At 34.8% G+C, this 25,203-nt stretch overlaps 1 long non-coding RNA gene across 3 annotated transcripts in view; it reads right to left on the bottom strand.

Moving 5' to 3' along the window:
* Window positions 1-16,246, bottom strand: part of LOC109498983 — an 89,965-nt gene extending 73,719 nt beyond the window's left edge. For 2 of the 3 annotated variants that reach the window (XR_002741502.2, XR_006596775.1), the window contains exon 1: window positions 1,209-2,038. This is a non-coding gene — a long non-coding RNA (uncharacterized LOC109498983). Of the gene's footprint in view, window positions 1-1,208; window positions 2,039-15,497 lie in introns of those variants that run through there. The other variant, XR_006596774.1, reaches the window with a different exon arrangement.
* Between the last annotated feature and the right edge of the window lie 8,957 nt (window positions 16,247-25,203).

The following is a 25,203-nucleotide window of genomic DNA, read 5'->3' as shown; positions in this document are numbered from 1 at the left end:
ATAAATTATGTTTCTAAAATGCCCTTAGAACCACTTTTACTATTTTATTGTTCCCTCATTCATGAGTAAAGTACAACTTTGACACGCACAGGTTTTATATTTGTATGAGTTTAATGTCTTTAACTTTTGAAAATTATACTTTGACACTATTAATAGAATCAAGGATTCAGAAAAATATTAGATTCTAGCCTAAAAGTTAAATTCTCAGATGTCCAGTGTAACACCAAATAATTGGTAAGAAAATAAAGACTTTGACAAATAACATTATGTCCATATGCTTTATAAAATGAGAAACTGGATCATATCAAGTGAAAGTTCAACTATATCTTAATATAACCTTGATTTGTGTCTTTGTAACAGTTTTCTTGGGAAACAAGTTTCTGTTCCAGGATGGCCAGCATATGTCTATTTATCAATTTACTATTGTTTCATTCTTCAAGGTAACTGTTATTCAGGATTATGCATTATAGCTAAAAAGTGAAAATAATCCACATAAATAGATAGGGAAGGATGTTTAGTAATAATTTATAATAATAATAATAATAAAGAATATAGTAATAAAAAATACAGTGCACATACAGTCTACAACATAGATAAACCTCCAAAAACAATGCTAAGTGGAAGCAGCTGATGGGAAACTATCTATTATATGATCCTATGTCCAGAATAGACAAATATATAAAGACAGAGAGTATATTAGTCCTTTCCTGGGGTTTCTGTAGGGGTAGAAATGGGGCAACAGCTAAATGGTTATGAGATTTCTTTGTGTTATAAATAAAATGTTTTAATATTAGATTATGGTCATGGTGTGCAGCTCTGTAAATATACCGAAAAGCCATAGAATTGTTCAGCTAAGTGGGTGAATATTATGGTACATAAACTGTATCTTAATAAAATGTTCAAAAACTAAGATGCATCATTATTGCTTGAGAGTTTTTAGTACTCTCTCCTATCCCCCACTGTAAATCTACTGAGTTTGGGTTGTTTTCATTATTCTGATTAGGGCATTCAAATGAATAGAGTATATTTATATGTTATGGTCATCTTTATAGTGCCATAGGCATGAAATGATACTAAAACTAGTAATAGTTAAGCTAATCATAGCAGATTTTAATGGTATGTGGATACATGTCATCAGATTTGATTTTCACTATTATGCAAATTATATGATAATGAGCTACACATTTATAACATTTGGTTTCACTTACTAATTCCAGACATATTCAGCATTTTGGAGAATATTTCTTGAAGTTTTAGGATTACCATGTTACCAGGATGAAAGTAATAAACAGCATCTAAAATAAAAATGAAGAGTAGTTGTTAGTAATCCTAAAGGAAAGAGTCTTGTTAGTTGACGTTTGTCACAATGGGGGCAAATATTCCCCTCCATTTTTTATTTCTTCCTTTTCCTTTATTCTTTCTCTTCAAAATTTCTCACTTTTCCACTCCCGTTTGCCTCCACTCCCGTTTGCCTTTTAGTGGTTGATACTCACACCAACTGAACAAGTAAATACTTTAAGACTGGAGGAAGAGGAGTATAATTTCATTTTGAGGAAGGAGTTTTCATTAGCCATGTGGCTAAGGAAATTGTATCTGCCCCTTTATATTCTAATTCTACAATACCAGCCATATGTGATTTTTATAGTCACCTGGAACCATGAGAATGAAAAGGTGGTAGGTATGTATGGATGAAGCTTTTCTTATTGAGGAAAAAACTCTGACTGTAGTACTTCCAAAGAATTAATTACCAGACAAAGATAAAATAGGTTCTCAAACAACTTGTAAAATTATGTTCCATGTAATTATGTACATATTTTAATAGAATTAATATGGATTTATACATGAGGATTCTCTTTCATGTATACTACTTTCTTATAGTAACAGATTTTCAAGTTCCATGGCTGTAATGTTGATTTTAATGCCTTTTAAAAATTTTATTTGTTAAATGTTTGTTTATTTTTGAGAGAGAGAGAGAGGAAGACAGAGAGACAGCATGAGCCAGAGAGGGGTGGAGAGAGAACGGGGGACAGAGGATCTGAAGCAGGTTCTGTTGCTGACAGCAGAGAGCCTGATGCGAGGCTCAAACTCACGAAACCTGAGATTGTGACCTGAGCCAAAATCAAGAGTAGGATGCTTAACTGAGTCACCTCATTGTCCCTTTAATCCTTTTTTTTTTTTTTTAAAGTCTGACCTTGGAGAAATAAAGCAGAGCCTGAGCCAGCAACAAACACACATTCTCTATTTCTAGAACTCAAATTGTTCAATAGGTAGCTTTTCAAAGGCAGAGTTTTGGAGTGAGAAATTGCTTCCCATCCTGTATTTAGAGGGCTGTGTGATTTTCATGTTGAGATGCACATTTTGGCTGTTAAAGACTGTGTGATAATGAAAAACTTGCAACTTCTCTGGAGACAGCTGTGCCATTTCAGACAACCCACTCCCTTTCCTGTCTGGTCTTTCTTATTTTTGTTTTTATTTTTAATCCTTGTGAAATCTTAGGCAATATTTGTCTTTCAAACATGATTTCTGTGTCTACTGGCATTTCTTCCTCTAATTTCATGGATCAAAAATAACATATGTGGTCTTATTTGTTTTGAGGCGAATTTCACACTTTGAAGTACTATTTGTTTACTTGTTTGATTGTGTATTTTTAACACAAGAGATTCTAGAAGCTTTTCATCTTTGTTACAACAGGTTATAGATCCCCTTCTCATTCAGAAATTATAGACTTATGAAATGCTAACTAGTCTTTCATGTAAGATTGTTTAAAATCCATTTCTGGGGCCTGTGGGTGACTCAGTAGATTAAGCGTCCAACTTTTGGTTTCAGATCAGGTCATGATCCACAGTTCGTGGGTTTGAGCCCCACGCCAAGCTCTGTGGTGACAACAAGAAGTCTGCTTGAAATTCTCTTTCTCCCTCTCTCTCTGCTCCTCCCACATGTGCTCTCTCTCTCTCAAAAATAAAATAAATACACTTAAAAAAATAAAATACAATTTATTTCTTATATAGCAAGAGGGTATATACTATGCAACATTAAAAAATAACTCTACTGTAATATATTTATCTATATTGATTATGTATTCATGAGCTTTACCTTCTCAGTTAGTAATATTTTTAATTGAAAAAAATTAGGGGCGCCTGGGTGGCGCAGTCGGTTAAGCGTCCGACTTCAGCCAGGTCTCGATCTCGCGGTCCGTGAGTTCAAGCCCCGCGTCAGGCTCTGGGCTGATGGCTCAGAGCCTGGAGCCTGTTTCTGATTCTGTGTCTCCCTCTCTCTCTGCCCCTCCCCCGTTCATGCTCTGTCTCTCTCTGTCCCAAAAATAAATAAATGTTGAAAAAAAATTAAAAAAAAAAAATCATAGATGACTAAAGCTCAGAATAAATATTACATATTGGATATCAGCTTCCTTTAATATTTTTACCCTGAAGGAGCCATTTAAATATTTTTAGCCCTTGCACAAAATTATAATGCCTATATGCATTAGTGTGATCAATAAATTATAGAGATTATAACCCCATAATAATAGTGAAGGGAATTTTTTTTTCTGTGAATCTGTTTATTTTGACCAGTTTATTGGCATACTTTATTTATATGATTCTCTATTCCCACCGTGGACATCAATTCCAATGAAAGTCAAAAATGCTGGTAAAAATACCTTCAGGTTTTTTTTTCTTAATTTTTGTTTTTCAAACAAATTTTCTATTTTAAATCCATTTTTCTCATCCAAATAGGCCTAATTGTCATATTATAAATTTCTACTCCACAAAATTATTGTGGTACATGACATATGTTACATGGTATCTTTTGGACTATTTTTTATATTAAATAAGTGGGTTTTAGTCAATTTTTCAAGAACATCCCCCACAAGACACTTATAGTTATTTTTTTATTAACTTCTTTCTTTTTCATAAATTTTATAAATGCATAAGGCAAACAACACATTTTGGTTAATGGCTATGGTAAGTCAAAATGGGATTTAATTTTTTTGAAAGACTCAAGAGAATAAATTTATATAAAAATCATAAATTGTTTTAATGAATTTTATTTATAACATTTTTTATCATTTTGAATAGAAGAACTACAAAAACTAAACCAAAGCAGTTTCAATTAAAATGTATAGACTGTGGCAAATTTGACACAAGTCATATGCCAATCAATATTTTTATACTAAGGGACATGTTCGGGCTCAAGTAGCAATTTAGCAGTACAAAATTATCATAGACATGTGTAGCCTTTCATAGATGCATATATAAATTCAAAGTTATTTTTGAAACTAAAAATAAAAATGAACTAAAACTTATTAATATGAATTATTCCTTTTTCTCTACAAGAAATTCCTTTTTCTCTACAAGTACTCAACTGGGGTCAAATTCGAGTTAACACACACAGATTTCATTTTCAAGTTAAATGAAATGATTTCTGTCCTTGCTCATGATTCTTACTAAACAAAATAAAAGAAAATAAAAAAGCCTGTTCGCCTATACAAGTTGCAGAAAACTTCAGCAAAATGTTTAGTGCTTTCATACTAATGGCAGAACAGAAATCCAGACTTCCTCTAGGAAAGATCAGCAAATCTCATCTCGAGTGAATGAGGACCCTTCAGCTCACAAAGTTCTTCCTCTTTGCTAAAGTCCACTGTCTGATTGAACAGAAGATTTAGATAAGACGTCCCTCTCCCAGTCATTCACTTGTATTGAAAAGCAGGGCATGATTCTCTTCGATTTTGATATGTAGCTCCTTCAGGTGGCTTTCAATAATATTTAGAATATTCTGATATTCTCCCTCCCTATCAAGACTGAAAAACTGGAAACACTTCAACATTTCCTTTGCAGAATGATTTGCCCAAAGATTGTTTCCTTTTAAAGCAATGACTGTAGTCATTCAAAGACAAAACATATTCCACATGACACTGGGTCCTTATTCCATAAGTTCATGTGATGAAAAATATCTGAGAGTCAGCTAATTACTGTAGTCATGCCTCATCTTCAAAATACTCATCAAAGCCTGATGTTACTTTTATGAAAATGACTTCTCCAATTTACCTTTCAGCTCAAACACCTCATTGAGAACTCTTCTTTGGCTAAGCTACCAAATTTCTGTGTGCTGCACAAGATTTATATGTTCTTGGTCAAAGTTTTCATGTACTTCAAGTGCTCTTGAGCGAACTCATCTTTGTTTAAAAAACCATTTTGTAACATCCTCAAGAAATATTTCATTTCCAAGAATTTTTGACAATAGCACCTCTCTGTGAAAAATGTAATGCGAGGGTTTTTTTTGTTTGTTTTTTGCAAGAGAAGTGAAACCCTTAATAAAACCAATCATTGATGTGGTACTATCTGTACAGATGCTGACACATATTTTTATTTCCAGATATGAAGGCCACATTTTAAATATATCTTGGTCATTATTTATTTCCACTGGCTTTCACAGCAGAAAATATTTTATTGAATTTAACCATGATTTACAAATCTTGTAAATGCAAGACATTTCCTGGGGAAATCTGTTCACTCATCATCTTCAATATAGTGGTGTTTCACATAAATCTCTTCAGTATATGTTGCATGCCATCAATATATCACCTTATTATACTGTTTGAGGATGGAACAATTTCCATATATTGAACTATATATTTTCTTAGCATTTTACTGACTATATTTTTACCTGCTAGCATTATTAGTTACTTAAAAACTACATGACTTTTCCTTTTCTGAGCTTCTGTAGTCTTTTCATCTTCTTTCCTTCCTTCCTTCCTTCCTTCCTTCCTTCCTTCCTTCCTTCCTTCCTTCCTTCTTCCTTCCTTCCCTCCTTCCTCCTTTCCTTTCTTTCTTCCATTCCTTCCCTTAAGTTTTAATATGAGAATCCAGTAGTTGTTTAAAATAACTCATAGCTTTACTTGTCAAATGACTCTCATTTGTTTTTAAAGTCTTGTCAATGTTTCTGAAGTCATTGATTCTAATGTAAGCTGTTGGCCACAAAGCATGGAGGAATTAGGAAAATTTCTATTTCCGGAACATGTACAAACCACTAAGAATTAGTGTTTTCTTTATTATTAACCTTATCAGAGTAGTCCTTAGGCCTACTATAAGTTTCCCTTATTTTTTACTTGTATTCTTTTTTACGCATAGCTTCATTTGCTACGTTCAAAAGCAAGTCATTTTAGCCTGTTAATGAATGAGTTAATCTGCCAGAGGAAACCACATAAATGCACCTCACTTCTGCCTGTACCACCAACATCAGAAAACAAAATACTCCCACAATTGGAATTGCCTCTGTCTGTTTTTAAATTTTATGGGGTTTCTGTGCTTTTGAGGACACTTACACAACAGCCTCCTGATGTGGGTGCTATTGCTACTGTTTATTCATTCCCTTCAAATTTGTGTGTTGCTTTCCACTGAAACACGAGAATCTCTTTACTATGACTTTGTGCTGTCTCTGGCACATTGGATCAAAAACCATGCTGGTTTGTGTTTCCAGAATCTCACAGATTATTTTGTATGAGAAAAAAAAAAATGCTGTAACAGATATGATGGGGACTTGCACCAGACACTAACTTCACCCTAGTGTGCCTTCAAATTTCAGAGACTAGAAAACTAGAGTCATTTTTCAGGAAGCTCTGCAGACACAGTTCCAGATGTGACTTAGCTTGGGTAAGTCATGCGAGACACTGATTTGGAAATAAATGAATTTGGGAGAAAAATAAATAAATAAATGAAACTGGGAGAAAGGCAGAACATGAAAGCCCACGTTTCTTGGCATGGATGATGGCAGAAGTAGCATAATCATCAAGGCTGAAGTTGCCTTGGAAGCTTCCAGGTTGTGGCAGAGTAAGCCGCTCTCCTGGCAATTCAGTTTTGTGGTATGATTTTTAGAATAATTTTGGATGCTTAGACGCTGTTTCTTTAGCTCTGCCAATTCTTTCTTTTTTTAATGTTTTTAAATGTTTATTTATTTTTGAGAGAAAGAGAGACAGAGAACAAGCAGGGGAGGGGCAGAGACAGAGGGAGACACAGAATTTGAAACAGGCTCCAGGCTCTGGGCTATCAGCACAGAGCCTGATGCATGGCTCAAACTCATGAACTGTCAGACTGACCTGAGCTAAAGTCAGACTGTGCCACCCAGGTGCTCCAACAATTCTTTAAACTATACAAATCTGTACTTAATCTCTTCGTATTTTGTGTCATTAAAAATACTGATTTATTTGTGTTTAAAACAGATAACATTCAGTTCACAGAAGTACACAATTCTGAACAATTTTTTTTTAATTTTTTTTGATGTCCTCCTTTGAACTCAGTCATAATTCCATAGAAAAGTGAACAAATTTAATGAGGTACAAAAATACCCCTGCATTTCTCTCCCTTCCATATCTCCCTCCCTATTTTGAATCATGCATATAGTCACCAAACCATTATTTTAGACCAATCACTTATTGGGGACTATTTTCTGCCTTTTTTTTTTTTTTTCCAGAAGGCTCTTAGTTCTCTCAGGTAGGTTAGTTTCAAGGTGGACCTATCAAACCACACCTTCAACAGACAGCTCTGTGACATGTTGTGGTGATTGCAATAAATTGTTGTACGAAGTTTCTGGTATGAAGTTATTTTCTATATTTTATAAGGGTAAAATGCTGAGATTGTTTAATATCTATAGTTTCTTCTGTCATTTTCTTAAGAAACATGAACATAAGTTAACCAGGAAAATTAGCAGATGTTTATCATACAACCTGCTTATTACTAGATGTTTCTTCAAATATAATGTAAATATTGTATGTTTTTTATTTTTTTTAATGTTTTTATTTATTTTTGAGACAGAGAGAGACAAAGCATTAGCAGGGGAGGGGCAGAGAGAGAGGGAGACACAGAATCCAAAGCAGGCTCCAGGCTCCAAGCTGCCAGCACAGAGCCCGATGCCGGGCTGGAACTCACAGACGGACTGAGAGATCATGATCTGAGCCGAAGTCGGAGGCTCAACAGACTGAGCCACCCAGGCACCCCAATATTGTGTGCTTTTAAAGCAGACCTGTAAACAAGTGTCTGTAATTTATAGTGAATCGAGACACAATTATCCAGTATATTTGCAAAAGATAAATTCTATATTTATGTTTTAATGGTGGTTAGTAATGACCATTGGAGGGTAGACCAATTAAAAAATCAAATTATCCAAACGTGATATAACCATGATCTTGACAAAAGTCTTGGCAAGAGAACTCTCAATGAGACATATTATAGAAAATTATATACTAGAAAGTCTCCCAAGTAAATTCTGGAGGGGAAAGTTGAAGCAGTTTTGTTTCCAACTTGAAAGAGAAGAAACAGTTCAGGGAGAGGGGAGCCTTCTTGTTTCTATCTTGGTATTAGGATAATGCTATTTACTGAGGTAAGGATTTCATTAGAGAGACTGGTTTGTGCAGTGTTATCCAGATCACTCCCATCCCTTTCAAGAAAGAACTCATTTACCCAGTGGTTAAGAAAGTTGCTGACTGACAGATTATAATAAAGATTCACTCCAGAGAATGTCCTAGACTAAAAAGAACAAAATTTGCACAGTCACATCCTCTTCTTGACAGCGGCCTGAGTCCAATGACTGATTGATGTCAGGGTGTATACGCCCAACCCTTGCCCTGCATCTGGAATTATGCCATCTTCGGCATGTGGAGTCAGCTGACGCTTTTCCTCACTGTCTTGCAGCCCAACTTCTGTGATTCATGCTTCTTTTACTCCTGAGTTTGCTGATACCTAAAGGACTCATAGACTTTTCCCTCTCAAACTCTGTCCCAGCATTTTAGTTTAGTTTTTGTGTTGTGTTTAAGATAAATCTAGAACTCAACATAGTCTCTGAATGAGAGAAAGAAGTTGAGTCACAGGGCATTAAAAGTCACTGACATGGAATACATAATTCATGGAAAGTTTACAATGAGAAAGAAGTGAAACAAAGAAAAATACTTGAGAATACAGAGAATTTAGAATTTGGACAGAAGAAGAGAAACCAGAAAAAAAAATTCAGTAAGAGGGATACCTTGGTGGCTCAGCCAGGTTAAGTGTCTGACTCTTCATTTTGGCTCAGAACACCATCTCATGATTTATAAGTTTGAGCCCCCACATCAGGCTCTGCACTGACAGTGTGGAGCCTGCTTGGGATTCTCTCTCTTCCTGTCTCTCTGCCCCTCCCCTGCCTGTTCCTCTCTCTCTTTCTCTCTCAAAATAAATAAGTACATAAATAAACAAATGAATAAATCTCTCAAAATAAATACATAAATAAATAAATCTCTCAAAATAAAATAAAATAAAATAAAATAAAATAAAATAAAAAAAGATTCAGTAGGGGAGCCTGGGTGGCTCAGTCGGTTAAGCATCCGACTTCAGCTCAGGTCACGATCTCGCGGTCCGTGAGTTCGAGCCCCGCGATGGGCTCTGGGCTGATGGCTCAGAGCCTGGAGCCTGCTTCCCATTCTGTCTTCCTCTCTCTCTGCCCCTCCCCCGTTCATGCTCTGTCTCTCTCTGTCTCAAAAATAAATAAAAACGTTAAAAAAAAATAAAAAAAAAGATTCAGTAAGGGAGAGAAGCTAAAGAGGTAAGAGAAGAGCCATGGAAATAAGGAGCTACAGAAGCCAAGGCAAGGTGACATGTCTCAAAGGAAAGAGCAGTCTCAAAGTCAGATACTCCAGAAATGTCAAGTAAGAGAACAGAAAAATGCCTGATAAGAGTTTGTTGTAAGAATTCAATGTTTACTGTGACAGACATCATTTCATTGTAATCATAGGAAATAAACCAGACCAAAACGGGCTGAATAGGAAGTTTAAAATGGAAAACAACAACAAAATATGTTTTTTTAAGAATAAAAATAAAGATAGTGTGATGGTTAATTTTTAAAATTTCATGTGCCAACTTGACTGGGCCACACGTGACCAAATGGTCAAACAGTATTCTGGGTGCGACTGTAAGAGTGTTTCTGGATGAGATTAAAATTTGAATCAGTGGACGAAGTAAAACAGATTGCTGTCCATGCTGTGGGTAGGCCTCACCCAGTCAAGTGAAGATTTGAATAGAACAAAATGCTGAGGAAGAGAAACTCCTCTTGCCTGTTTTCTGAGCCAGGACACTACCACTTCCTGACCTCAGGCTTTTCCTAGGTCATGAGCCTGTCTGCTTGCAACCAGAACAACACCATCAGCTCTTCTGCCTCTCAGGCCTTCTGACTCACATTGGCTCCCCTGGGTGTGTGACTGACTGACTGCAGACCTTGAGACTTCTTAGTCAACATAATTGTGTGAGCCAATTCCTTCTAATAAATCTATACCTTGTTCTCTTTCTCTGGAGAACTCTGACTAATACAGGTGGACTGTAGTTTGTTTCAAGAAGGTTGGCTAAAACTGAAGATCTTTACTAGTGGATGAGCTTACATTTTAAATAAAAATGTTCCAGGGGTAAAAGGTCCTACTTCCTTGTTCCTCCTTAGTTTTCTTCTTATCTCCTTTAATCAAATAGAGGATATAAATACTTCTCTATTCTTTTTTACAGAATTTTCCCTGAGCACTGTAGTTATGTAGAAGACTAAATCATGTGTTCTAGACATTGAACCTTCCCACTAGAATGAGAATCCTGGTATATTCTTTCTATATGTTGGGTCTTCTCATGTATTTGCTCTGTATTAGGGTTTTTGTTTTGTTTTTGCATTAAACACTTAGAGGGAAAAATCTTTAACATTATCTCTATCTTCGATTTATATTAGCATGGTTGTCTGATTTTCTTCTTTGTTATCACCTTCAGCAATTTACAAAGAAAATAGTATGTTCTTAGTAATGTAAATATATTTTAGCCTGAATTTAAATCATCTGTAAAATTATAAACAACATTTCCAAATTATTTTCTGTTTACTTACTCCTCTGTAGGTATGTTGACCCACCTGCTTGCGTTAATTTCATAGGGCTATAATAGCAAAGTACCACAAATGAGGTAGATTAAATCAACATAAATTTATTGTCTCATAGTTTTGGAAACTAGAAGTCTGAAATCAGTGATGCAACAGGGTCATGCTCCCTCTGTAACCTGTAAAGGAAGAACCCTCCTTTGCCTCTTCCTAGTTTCTGGTGGCTGCAGGTGTTCCTTGCCTTGTGGCAACATAAATCCAGTCTCTGTCTTCATCTTCCCATAGCCTTCTTCTTCCTGTGTGTCAGTCTTCACATCATCTTCTCTCTTTTCATAAGGGCATCGGTCATGTTGGATTAAGGGCCCATTGTACTGCAGTATGTCATCATCTTGACTTAACTAATTACATTTGTAATGACCCTATTTCCAAATGAGGTCACAATATGAAGTATACAGGATTCGGACTTCAACACTTTTTAAGGTGGGGCGGGGAGGCACAATTAAATCCACAACACTCTTTCTTCCTAGCACACGAAATCTATTCATACCTTCTGGCCTTGCACTTGTTTGCCCTTTCTTGTGTCTATCATGTTCTTCTACTCCTCCAGGTCTACACTTAAATGTCATCTACCAGAAAGACTTTCCCTGACCATTTACCAATACTTTGTGTTCCCTTTTGCTTCTTTGTAACACTTACCACCAACTCCATGCAATGTATTTATTGACTTATTTAGTTATGTTTTTTTTCATTTTCAAAGATTAAAATACCTCCTGAACCAGAGGTATCATCTTTATGAATTGTGGAAGAAAATAGAATCAACAAGGAAGACATTAGGGTGAAAGCAGGAGGCTGTGATACATAAATGTTCTCAAATACCTCTAAATCACACACACACAAAAATTAATGTTAAAGGGAAAAATAAGCCACAGTTTCATAACATGTTTAGGGATAGAGTTTATATTTAGAGCAAATTACAGATAAGGCATTTTGGGGGGAAAAAAGTTAATTTAATCAACAGTTAGCAACTATTTAGTGAGTCCTTACTATATGTTAAAACAGTGTCAATTGGGCAATGGTGTTATAGCAAAAAAATGTTAAAATACCAAATTCTCCCCTGCCATAGGGCTTGTATTCTAAAAGAAGAAGACAGAAGATAACCAAATTTTAAAAATATTTAATACAGGGGCGCCTGGGTGGCTCAGTCATTTAAGTGTCTGACATCAGTGGAGGTCATGATCTTGTGGTCTGAGTTCAAACTCCATGTTGGGCTCTGTGTTGACAGCTCAGAGCCTTGAGCCTGCTTTGGATTCTCCCCTCCCCCATTCACTCTGTCACTCTCTGTCCCTCAAAAATGGATTTTTAAAAAAATAAAAAAAAATATTTAATATATATATTCAATATATATTCCCTCATATATAAATATTTTATACACACACACACACACACACACACACATATGGAGAGCGAGAGAGAAAAACAGATATGGCAGATAGAGGTGCTTGACTGGATATCATTTTATCCTCATTTTATCTAAGGTGTTTAGAGAAGCCTCTCTGTGGAGATGACATTTGAGCAGAGACTTCAATGAAATAAGAAATGACCCAAGGAACAGTGTCCAAGACAAGGTAATCAGCAATTTAAAGGTCCTGAGATAAAAGAAGAATGTGTTTTGGATATTTAAGGAAGAGTAAGAAGACCAGAGTGGCTGGAGCAGAATGAATGAGAGGAAAAGGAATGACAAATAAATTTGGAGTGTGGGTGGGGAGAAGCAGAAGGAGAGGCCCGGGTTGGTAAACTATGACCTAGCATTTAAATCTAACCCGGTGCTTATTTTTCTAAATAGAATGTTTTTGGAATACAGCGATGCCCATTTATTTATGTATTTTCAATGGCAGCTTTCACACTACAAGGGCAGAGTTGAGTAGCTATGATGAAACCATATGACACACAAAGCCTAAAATATCTACCATCCGGTCCTGTACAGAAAACATTTGTGGATCATCATAAGAACCCTGGCATTTACTGTGCATGAGGTGGGTTTTGAATAGAATAATGGACATGTGATCTGACTTAAGTTTTAAAAGGAGCATTCCATTATATAAAGAACAGACTGTGAAGGGCTAAAGGTAGAAGCAGGCAAGTTAGCTCAGAAGTGTTATAATTGTCCACCAAACTTAAAGCACATTGTTAATATACATAATTAAGTAATCTCATGTTCTCAGGTAACCATAAGAGTGGCTTTATAGTTTAATTTTGGTGTAAAAGCTTGCAATCTTGCATATCATTCTTTTATCTTTTAAAATCTCTAATGTTTCATTTTCCTAATTTTTTCAACTATATGTTGAAAACAGAAAATTTGAAGTTTTTATTCTATTTGCACTTTGAAAAAGGTTTTAATTTCATGGGTGCTCTGATTATCCTCATGCAAATTGCTTTCACTGTATCTGAAAATTTTTTAGTTTATTTTTGGTAAACTATGACTAATACTAACCTTTAGACTCTGTTGCAATTAAAATCTTCCTTATTTGAATCACTAGAGTTTTGATAAATATTTCCACATATAAAAGTGAAATTATAAATTTTTCTTAAAACTAATCGTAAACACACTGAAATACATTACATTAACTTAATATTGTGACTTATTTACTTATTCATATCAGACAATGAACATGTATCAGGTGCTAATGTTGTGACAGTCACTATCCTATGCACTAACATGAAATGATTAATGAACAGACATTTTGCTTTAGTATAGGGAGAGGCAAGAACAAATGAGCAAGTAATCAAACAAAAGTAAATGAGTTATAGACTGTGAAAAGCTATAAAAGGGAACAAACCTACTACTAAGATAGAAATAATAGAGGGTTGTATGGTGACAGATGGTAGCTACACTTGTGATGAGCACAGCATAACTTATCGAAAATGTGAATCACTATGTTGTACACCTGAAAGTAATGTAACACTGTGTGTCAACCACTCTCAAATTAAAAAAAAAAAAAAAAGGAAGAAAAAGAAATAATAGAGACTAACCTGTTTGTATGATAAAAGTAATTTTTCTAGAAAAGTAATATTTAAGCTGAGACCTAAAAATAAGATGTCACCAATCTTGTAAAGAATGGAGGAAAATCTACTATAGATGGTAGGGACACCGCATATAAAGCCCCAATATAAGAATAGGCTTGGTGTGTTTGAGGAATTGAAAAGCCAGTGTCGCAGGAGCAGAACCATCAATGGATGGAGCGGAGATGACTACAGTCACACAGAACAAGAGACACTGCAGCTTCTAACATACAGTGACACGTTGACACAATTCCAAAAATTCTGTGGAAAAGACATCATATTTAGAGAAGTTTTTTAGTATATGTACTGCCGAAGCAAGCACAAGAGAAGTTTTTTAAAAAATGACTTAAAATAAGTACTTTGCCTACTTTAATCAAAATGTTTGAATTATTTGTTCACATTAATCAAATCTAATGCTTAATTTTTTTTTCTCGAGGCACAATTTAAGGATCCTAAGAAATAAGAATTTTTATTAGCCACATCATGCCAATTTACATGCTTCATAGCAGGAAATCCTTTTCTGTGTGTGCGTGCTTTGATCTCGCCATTTTATTTCATCTTACTAAATTCCTTATAAAGTCATATCAAATATAAGCCTTGGGAAGTATGTATAAAGTCCATTTCCATTTTTATCCCATTACTGGGTCTTTTTCATTGGAAAAAATCCCTAAGGTTGCTCTCATTTTGTATGCAGTTTGAAGATACAGCTTAATGCCTGCAGAGACACATTTATTTATTTTAACTTTGATCATAGCTGAAAACTTAATAGTGTTTTTTTAAACATTTTCCCCTTTGGTGATAATTTTCTTTTTAATTTTTACCAAAGAATAATCTAATTTTGACACTATGTGTATAAATGTATATTTTTTTCCACTAAGAGTGGGTTGGAAATCCCCTTATCACATGAAAATATAGTCTGGAGGGATATATTTCTGCTTTAGAATAAAAATTGTTAGTCACATCTTAAAGAATTTGATAATACATAAACAGTGATATATTAAGAAAAAATAGTTCTATGACTTTTCTCCAGCAATCTCATTTTCTGCATTTCAATATAAAAACATAGATAGGTTGACCTACTTTGTCTGAATATCCATACTTTAAACTCATACTTTAACACTCCTTCATAATCATACTTTAAAGGTAACGGAAATTATAGATTCAAATTCAGAGTTGATTAACTCCAATTAGTATAATATCATAATATCTGTTATGAGAGAAAAAAATATTGAAAAAATCAACTTAGAAACCAACGTGGATGCATTTAGCATCAGTTTTACTATGAACTGACTGAAATAATTTTGTTACGGGAATAAATTATAAGATTTCCAAACATATATTTTATTTGTTAACAATACATTACCATGTGCCAAAGCCGGCATTCAGTGCTAGGATCAGCCCTGGGTATCACAAAACCAACAGTTATTAGAAAAGTGTAAGGTATTCCAATAGGTCAAAATAATGACACTTACCACAGTCTGTGACTATGGAGAGGAAATAGTGTCTATTCTCACAATTTAGCCAGTAATCAAAATTATCTAGAGAACGTTTAAAAAATGTACAAGCCTTGGTCCTACCTCACATGAAGACAAAAGTACGGGTCTCTCCTGTAAATCAGAGGATGATATGGTCAAGTACACAAATAAAGAAGGTCATTGGGGCATAAGAATATAGAGTGGATGAATGGTACAGGAAGGAAGTTCACGTGACTGGGGAAGTTACTGCACTAACTTGAGTGAAGATGATGTTACATGAATTAAGTTTGGAGATGTGGAGATCAAAAGAAAGATTCGAGAGTTAATTCAGATGATTGCACAGATATAGAGTATATAAAAAAGAGAACACCATTGCATAGAGGAAAAAATTGTGTAAGAATCTGAAATATTACCTAAGTGCTATCCAGTAGGGTAGTCACTAGTCACATGTAGCTATTTAGTACTTGAAATGTGACTAGTCTAAGCTGAGATATATTTTATGTGTAAAATATACATTGGATTTTGAAGATTTAGTAAAAAAAAAGAATATAAACATGTTATTAGTAGTTTTCTCTTAATTACATGCTTAAATAACAAAATGTTGGATATGTTGGGGGAAAATGCTATAAGAATGAATTTTATCTGCTTCTTTTGACTTTTTAAATATGTGATGAGGTAATTTAAAATTGCACTTTGGCTTGTAATATCTATCTATTTAACAACACTACCTTAGATGATGATCTGGACTTTATAATTTTATTTTTTTTTAATTTTTAATTGTTTATTTATTTTTTTAGAGACAGAGCCCGAGCAGGAGAGGGGCAGAGAGAGAAGGAGACACGGAATCTGAAGCAGGCTCCAGGCTCAGAGCTGTCAGCACAGAGCCTGACACGGGGCTCAAACCCATGAGCTGTGAGATCAAGACCTGAACCAAAGTCAGATGCTTAACCAACTGAGCCACCCAGGCGCCCCTGGACTTTATAATTTTGAATGTAACTTATACCTTCTAAGACTCTGTCTTCACTTTAGCAGGATACAAATAACTTTAAATTTTTTTTTTTTTTTTTCTGAAAAGCCCATAGGCCTATTTGGAGGATCAATTGAAAGAAAATATAAAAGAACAGTGTAAATAACAGAACATTTATAAATTATTTTGAAATCAATCAATAAATAAAATGTACAGCTAACCTAGGTCACTCTGAAAATCACTTTTTTTTTTAAGTTTATTTATTTATTTTGAGAGAGAGAGAGAGAGAGAGAGAGAGAGAGAAAGAGAGAAGGGGCAGAGAGAGAGAGATAATCCCAAGCAGGCTCCATGCTGTCAGCTCAGAGCCCAACATGGAACTCAATCTCATGAACCAGGAGATCATGACTTGAGCTAAAATCAAGAGTTGTACGCTTAACTGACTGAGCCACTCAGGTGCCCCTGAAAACCACTTTTGTGCAAACATAACTTCCATGATTAGACAGCTAACTGATCAGCACAAATTAGCATAAATCAGGACTCTAAGAATCAATTTTGCCAAGGCAAATTTTTTATCCTAGATACTACCTGAAGAAATTCAGATGTAGCCCACAATAACGTGTTTAATGTCTAATAATCTTATAAAAACTAAATGTTCTCCATAACATATGGCAATGTATTCTATTTAGCCTAAATCTACTCCCTTGAAATGTCATTAGGCTCACTAGTGAGATTCAAGAAGTCACTGAATAAACAATTGCCCACCTATAAATTGGAATAATTTATTCACTTTGAATATATTATCTTTAGCCATCTTCATATATTTAATATGACTTCTTTAAAAATGTATCTGTTTTTCATAGAAAACTTGAAGTGTTTGATGTTTTAGGGCAATATAAAGTGAAGTCAACTCTCAAGGTGACTAATTTTGAAAACAAAACCAATGGGGCACCTAGGTGGCTCAATCAGTTAAGTGTTGGACTCTTGGTTTCAGTTTAGGCCATGATCTATGGTTTGTGAGTTCCAGCCTGATATCAGGCTCTGCTCTGATGGTGTGGAACTTGCTTGGGATTCTCTCTCTCCCCCTCTCTCTGCCCCTATTTCCGTCGTGCTCTCTCTCTCTTTCTCTCAAAATAAATAAATCAACTTAACCAAAAAAACTTACTTAAAAAAATTTCAAAAAGAGAAAATGTTGCCTTATTTTTGTGAAAATCACTTTGATGATTCTCTCAAACAAGTTATGAATATTGCATGTAATAACAAAAACCCTGATAATTGTGAGAGGTTCAAAATTACTTTAAACTGAAGATGACTCTAAAAATTATCACGGTCTTAGTCCAGGCTGTAAGGATGCTTTTTTATAGTATTCAAAAGAATGATTTTTCAAGAAATACATTTATATAAATATAAATTATTAATTTTAAACAGACTCCAATCAAGATAAGAAAAAAATAAGAAAGCTAAAGATAAGAAGGTGACAGTACATGAAGATTGGAGATGTGGAGATCAAAAGAAAAAATCGAGGGATAGTTCAGATGATTGCCTGGGTATAGAGTATATTAAATACTTAGTCCAATGTAAAGTTATAAATCGGGTGGAAAATGTAACTGTACATTGCTTCTCTTTTATAGATTATACTCTATTTTGGGTAAGAGGAGAACTAAGATTATTTACTATTTTTTATAACATGTAAAATGTGATATATTTAATATTTCATATGTTTCATCACAAATAAGATTATACTATATGTCTGGTTGCCTGTAGGGATTTTTTTTTTCTTGAGAGAGCACACGTGCAGGAGAGAGGGGCAGGAGGAAGAGAGAAAATATTAAGCAGGTGCCACACTGCGTGTGAAACCCTTTTTAGTTTATTTAATTGCCTATAGGGAGGGATTTTTAAAGCCAGAAAACATAATTTAATATTAATATGTAATTTAAAGAAAACAACCTAAAAGTAACACTGTTCCTACTGAATTCATAACCTTTATTAAAAAAGTTTTCTCTTCAACAACTTATTATGAATTTCCTTAAAATACATGATAGATTGTTTGTAAATATTTCTTCCTTGCAATTTAGAGGATACCAGAAATCCTTCTCTTCAAATTCTCTCCCTCTTTCCCCAAACTCCCCTTTCAAACTCACAAACAGGTACAACTAAAGGCCTTATTCAGTTCTGCAGCTTAAAGAAGAAAACTGTAGTCACTATCATTATCTGAATATTATTAGACAGTTGGGTTATGTCGCCTTTACAAAGAACTGGAACAATGATGTGTAAGAATGAGTAGCAGAGGCCGGCAACAGAGGGCCACAGTCACAGTAAGAGGTTGACACCTGGATCTTTCTATATTTTCTCTTACTTGCCTCTTAGACACTTCCCTTTTGTGTGTATGTACTCTGTGTTTTCTATTGGTGAAATACAATCCTACCTGTCTTGAGGAAGATTTGTAATGTTAAAAACATAGTAGGGGTAAATTTATAGTATGCTGGACCCTGGGAAGGTGAGGGAGAATCGAAATAGAATACTAATAATGAAACACAATATTTAAAATATTGTAAAGAAAACATGGTCTCTTTTAAGAGACCATGAATATTACCAAGGAAACATGCTATGGCAAGTATAATATAGTTAAGACCATATTTTTTAAGTTTATTTATTTTGAGAGAGAGAGAGAGAGAGACCATGCACAAGAGCGAGCACAGTCAGGGAGGGGCAGGGAGAAAGGGAGAGAGAGAGGGAATCCCAAGCATGTGGCACATTGTCAGCACAGAGCCCTATCCAGGACTTTAGCTCACTAACCTTGAGATCATGACGCGATAGGAAATCAAGAGGAAATCAGACACTTAACTAACTAAGCCACCCAGGCACCCAACACCATTTTTAAACAAGATATTCAGATAATTCTATATATGCTAACTTTTGTGCTAGGTAATGAGGAATATAGTAATGAACAAAATAGTTCTTTCATTTGTGGACTTCAAAGACTGCCTATGAAAAGCTGTTACAATTTTAAAGAAGTTGTATTAAGAATATGCTTATAATTGTGATAAGTATATGGAAGGAAAAGCTCAAAGACCTGAGAGACCATATATTAGGAAAGTTGATAAAGAACTTTGATATTACTATGTAATTATATATATTAGTGGGAAAGCAGATATAATTAACAGTGTATGACTAATGGCTATAGTTTGAAAATGCCCTCCAAATCCTAAGCTATCTTTCTCATAAGAGAGAAAAAAATAAAAGTAGCCATTTATAGAAAATCTTTGCTTATAGGTCTTGCTAGCTTGTTTTCTATATTTTGATTGATGATTTAGAAAAAAATAAACTACCCTCTGGTGTCTAAGATGAAAGAAAAGAGCTGCAATTAGATGTTAAAATTCAATTTAGTTTAAATTATATGCAGGAATTATAACTGAAGAACTTCTGTTAATGACAATGCAGTGAAGTGGTTATAAAAACCCTATCAGTGATAATTGTAAAATCTGTGCCAAGAAAAAAAATTAAGATATTAGAAAATTTTCCAAGTCAGGCTAATAGCAGAGGGGAATTTGTACCAGAATAAAAACTATAACTGGAAGGGTAAAATCGGTAAATAATCATACAAAGATCTAAGTACTAATAATAGCGTTGTGCCCTAAACTGGAAATAACCAAATATCTATCAATAATCATGTTGTAGTCATTTGATACAATAATACTCAAGAATAAAAAAATGAATTATTAATACATATAAGGATAAATGTTAATACCATTAGCCGAGTGAAAAGGGCAAGAGACAAAAGAGTATGTACTATATGATTCCATTTATATGAAATTCTAGACTATCCAAACTAATCTACACTAGAGATTGCAAATGTGTGGTTGCATGTGGTTGGGTTGCAGGGATGGTTAACTACAATGGGGAATGAGAACTTGCATGAATGATGGAAATGGTTTGTGTGTTGATTTTGGTGGTGTTTATGTATGCGTCCATTTGTCTAAAGTCATTGAATTGTAAACATAAAACATATTCTGTAATTTGTTAAGATATTTTCCTTAACAATGCTGATTTTAAATGACAAGTAAAAAAGAATTACAGACTGAATAGACTTCCACTTTGTAAGAGACTGTATTTAGTCTCTTGCCTAAAACAACTAAGAAAATGGGCAAAATATATAAAACAATGACTCAAGTTATTGAACATCAGACAGTAAAAGCCAATGATCCCTGAGAAATGAGAAACAAACAAGGTGAGCCATAAAACGGTTCCACTTAATGTCTTGAACAAGTTTCCAGGGCACAGCATAGTGAGGGGGAACTCGTGCTCTCCCAGAGTGAGGGAGATAAAGGTTGTGTCTGAGGAGGCCAAGATGATTTGAGTTCACAGAGCAGAGTATCCGAGGGGAGAGAACTGAACTAAGAAAACTGGAGATCTTACAGAAGGTTTACAAGTATTCACATGAGTATGAGTAACACATGTGAGGAAATTCACATGACTGTTACCAAGAGTTACAGTGAAGACTGTAATTCAGAAGGCATCAGGGTAGTATATTAAGAAGGGTCTTGCCTAAATGGCAGGAAAAAAATTACCTGAAAAAAAAATACTTCTCTGATACTAATAAAGCTTAAAAGCAAGAATCAAGAGGATCAAACTGTTTCTAAATAATTAAATTGCATCCAAGTATAATACTAATTAATATTTATGGAAATTTTATACAACAAAGTAAAACAATATCAGATATCCAACAAAAATTATCAGACACACAATAAAAATAAAAATCAATCAAGAAATAGCACAGTTGATATAATTATTTTAATGTGCTTGTCTACTAATTCTAACTGTGTTCCACAGGTTTAAGAAGCTAGAGGAAAGACTGAAAGTGTTCAGCAGAAACTTTTAAAAGAGAAAGGATGATATCTGAGATTAAAAATATACTGTTTGAGGGCTTAACATTATGGATATTTAATAGTTATCTTTAAAAAATATGATCCAGACAGATTCTGCTAATCTTCCTTTGACTATCTTTCCCATTAAGCTAATGGAACTTCCATTCCTTTATCTGCTCAGACATACAATGTGAAAGTCAGCCTTGACTCCTTTCTTTTGTTCTCACCCATTCCCTACTCCATCAATCTCCATCAATCTCTTACTTATATTTTCAAAATATATCCAGGATCTCATCATCTCCTTCGTAGTTTGTTGCTGTGCCCTCCTACTGGTTTCCTTGCTTCCATTCTTCTCTCCCCACAGGCTATTAACACACAGCAGCCAGAGTGATGCTGTATGACCTAAATCTAATCATATCAACTTTTTGATAAATATTACCACATGGTTTCCAAGCTTACTTTCCACATCCTTTTCACCACCTATAAGTCTATGATTTGGCCCATAACTGAGTCTTTGGTATCATAACTTACTATTCTTCTGTTACTCATTACGCACCAATACACTGGCTTCCTAAATGTTAATTAAAAGACACATGTACTTCACCTTCAGGGCTTTGGCATTTATTTCCTCTGAATGAATCCTTCTTCCTACAAATATCAAAATGGCTCACTCTCTCACTTCCTTCTGGTTTCGGATTATCAGTGACACTTTACCTTACCATACTAATATAAAATAAGAGCTTCCCCATTCTTTTATTTTCTTAACCTACCTTCGATTTTCCTTATGTAATATCACAACCCGATGTGGCATATGCTTATTTATAAGTGTTTATCAACTCTTTCTCTAGCTAGAATGCAACACAATAACAGAAACAGAAAAGAACTCTTCTTTATTTTTATCTTCCTAGCGCTTATAACAGGATGGGCACATAGTAGGTACTCAAGTGTTAAATGAACAAATAATGAAACTGAAAAGGTGGAGAAGATATAGATCCTACCAACATGGCACAAGATTATGAATACTGTGATAGAAGAACAAGCATGATAATTTCATTCTTTTGAGGGGTTAAAATAGAATCAATTGGAGGAATTAGAGAAAATGCTTACATGGACCATTATATGGTTTCTGAACTGCTTTGTTTTCCTCGATTTCCCTCTCTCACAAGCCAATCTTTGTGCTGCAGCTATCCTAATAATTCTAAAATATATCTGATCATTCAGCTTCAAATCCTTCCATGGCTCCCAGAAGGTGCCCAGCTGTTAGAAGTTACTAGTCATGTGAATGACCCTCATTTATCACCTAGGCTGGAATGTAAAGCCTGATGCAAAGTATAGGTGTTCCCTGGATGCATTTCACTTACTTAAACAGGCTGCCTTTGCAAGAACTATTCTGGCTCAGAGATTCTTACCTTTATACTCTCTTTTTGGAAGCTATTTCTGACCCTGTTGGCTTTTGTATAGTATTTAGATGGGCATATTTAGTTCTGCGTTCACCTTTCCCCTATATCTCAGTTAATTTCATCAAGATGTGTACGGCAGCTTTGATTTTGCTACTGTCAGCAAAATCTCTCATATTTTTGTTACTTTCATACTTTTAGTGTGGGGGTAGGCATTAATAGACATTAGGAACTATATTTCTGGATTTCTTCTTAAGTGGGGATAGGGTTGATTCCTATTTATTTAAATAAATGTAATTAACTACTATGTTATCTTCAGCCAAGATTCTTGCTAAGTGACAAGCATATCTTCAGTTTTATGTTTTTCTGGGCCATGAACTTTTTCCCTCTGCACATTTTTACCTTATCATTTTGGTTGACCTTCCCTATAACCTTCAAAATTCAATTTGGTTGTCGCTTGTTCTGTGAAATTTGCTGTGTCTCCTTCCTCTACTTCACTCCCCAGACTGCCATTTGCACATTTGCACATAATTCAACTGTCTCGTTGAACAAACTCTGGAGTCATTGTTTACATGTGTTTCACTCAGGAGACCGTAATCTCCTTGTGTACAGTATAGTACTTAGCATATTTTAGGCACTCAACACATGTTTGCTGGATTGAATGTTTTGGAATTAATTAAGTTGTATAGAATCCAATTAGCTGGAGTGATATTTGGACAGAACAGTGTACAATGAACAGAATTTCAGAAATGCAGATGGAGACTAAATGGATGTCAGAAAGTAACATTTGGGTGGGTGGGGTGGGAATGGCAGCATTTGATAATTCAGAAGATACTGACCCTAGGAAGTTGAGCTTGAGTGACTGACAAAACAAATATAATGTTAATAGAACTAAAAATGTCAGAAAGAAGAGTTAGCTAGAGAGGTAAATAATGAATTCTGATTTGATTGGTTCTCTTTGAAAAGCAAGCTTAGCAATTAACTTTTGGAACAAAGTCACATTTTAAATTTCATGCTAGTTAAAATAGCATTTGCTTAATTCATTTATCTTAAAAATGCAATGGTTAAGGCAAAGATTAAGAAATAAATGAAAGACTTAAAAACCAGGCAAATAAAATGTGAAAATACATAAACTTCTGTAAAAGTGACATTTGTTTCCATCTGCTCTCTATTGGGAAGCTGTTAAGAACTGCTAAGCCAATGCTCAGAGTATGTGCATATGCATGTGTGTGTACTTATTTAAGGCAGTAACAGAGCAGTATAATGCTTTGCAGTATGCTTTTGCTTTTTAAAAAATTTCCTTTATGCTTATTTAATGCATATGTTTTTATTCTTTGAATCATCAAAACTTTTTTATAGTAGTTAAGATCATGCCAGACTTCAGACAACACAAACATGAGGAAAAGGTCTTAAAGCATGCTGTGATATTTGCTAACAGGTAATTTTTCCTTTTCTGCCTTGTCTCTGTACTCAGTAATACAATGGAACAAACAAGCATTACCTGGTTGTAATTGTCTTTCTGTGCAAAGTTACGACTAGGGAGGGGAGGATTTGTGGCTAAAAATTTAATGGTAATCTCTATCCACACACACACTGAAATGTAAAAAGCACCTCTGTGTAGAAGTTGAATTGGGCAGGAAAGAAAAGAGGAAAGAAAAGAAAGAAGGAAGCAGAAGAAAACTTCTTGAGGAACGTAGGAAAAATCAGGTTTCTGATGATTTGTTCCTATTTACTTTGTAAGCTATCTTCTACTTTTCTTTGTATGAATCTGAATTTTAATCTTTTGAGGATATTCAGATAACCAGCAGAACAAGCAACTCAGAGTTATCCCATTGGAGAAGCAAGAGCTCCATGTTTATATCCTAAGCCCCATCCATCACTGGTTGAGGAATGCCTTCTTACCCTTGAGTAGGATAGCCACTTTTATTAGCCATTTATTAGCCACTCCTTTTAAGACATAAACTTCCAGGGGGAGGAAATATAAAAATCCAACTTAAACTTTGTGAATTCCCCAGTTTTCTGGCTGATAGATGAACTAAGCAAGGAAATGACATGAAGGAATGTAAGATAATAATAATAATAAAAAACACTTTCCAATGTTAACATTAAGATTCAATAAGGTATAAGACACAAGATTATTAATATACTTGCATTAAACATATCTTCTGGTGTATAAACCAGGTTCTGAAAATGTGCCTTTATCCTCTCAGATAACTGTTTGGGAAGAGCCCAGAAATAACACTTTTTAGCTGGCCATTTCATCATTGTATAAAAGAATGGACTATGCTAGAGAAGATGGTCCAGGAGTGGGAAGTGATGTGAAGGAAGGCTGTGGGAAAAGGAGTGGAAGGAGTAGGGTTAGAGAGGAAAGAGGGAGGAGGAGAGGCAAAGCAGGGGAGAAAGAGAAGACAGAGGAACGCAGGGAAGAGACAGGAGGTGTAGGAAGGGTGCTATGCTGAGAGAGAGAAGGAAAGACAAAAGAGCAATGGGAAGAAGTGGAAAAGGCTAGGGCTAGGAGAAGGGTGGCTGACTGGAGTAGGAAGGATCAAGGGAAGGAATAAAAGTCCAGCCTTGCAAACTTC

This window comes from Felis catus, chromosome B1, assembly GCF_018350175.1.
Source record: "Felis catus isolate Fca126 chromosome B1, F.catus_Fca126_mat1.0, whole genome shotgun sequence".
NCBI lineage: Eukaryota > Metazoa > Chordata > Mammalia > Carnivora > Felidae > Felis > Felis catus.
Note: the sequence above shows the minus strand (reverse complement) of the source record. Positions and strands in the feature narration are given on the sequence as shown.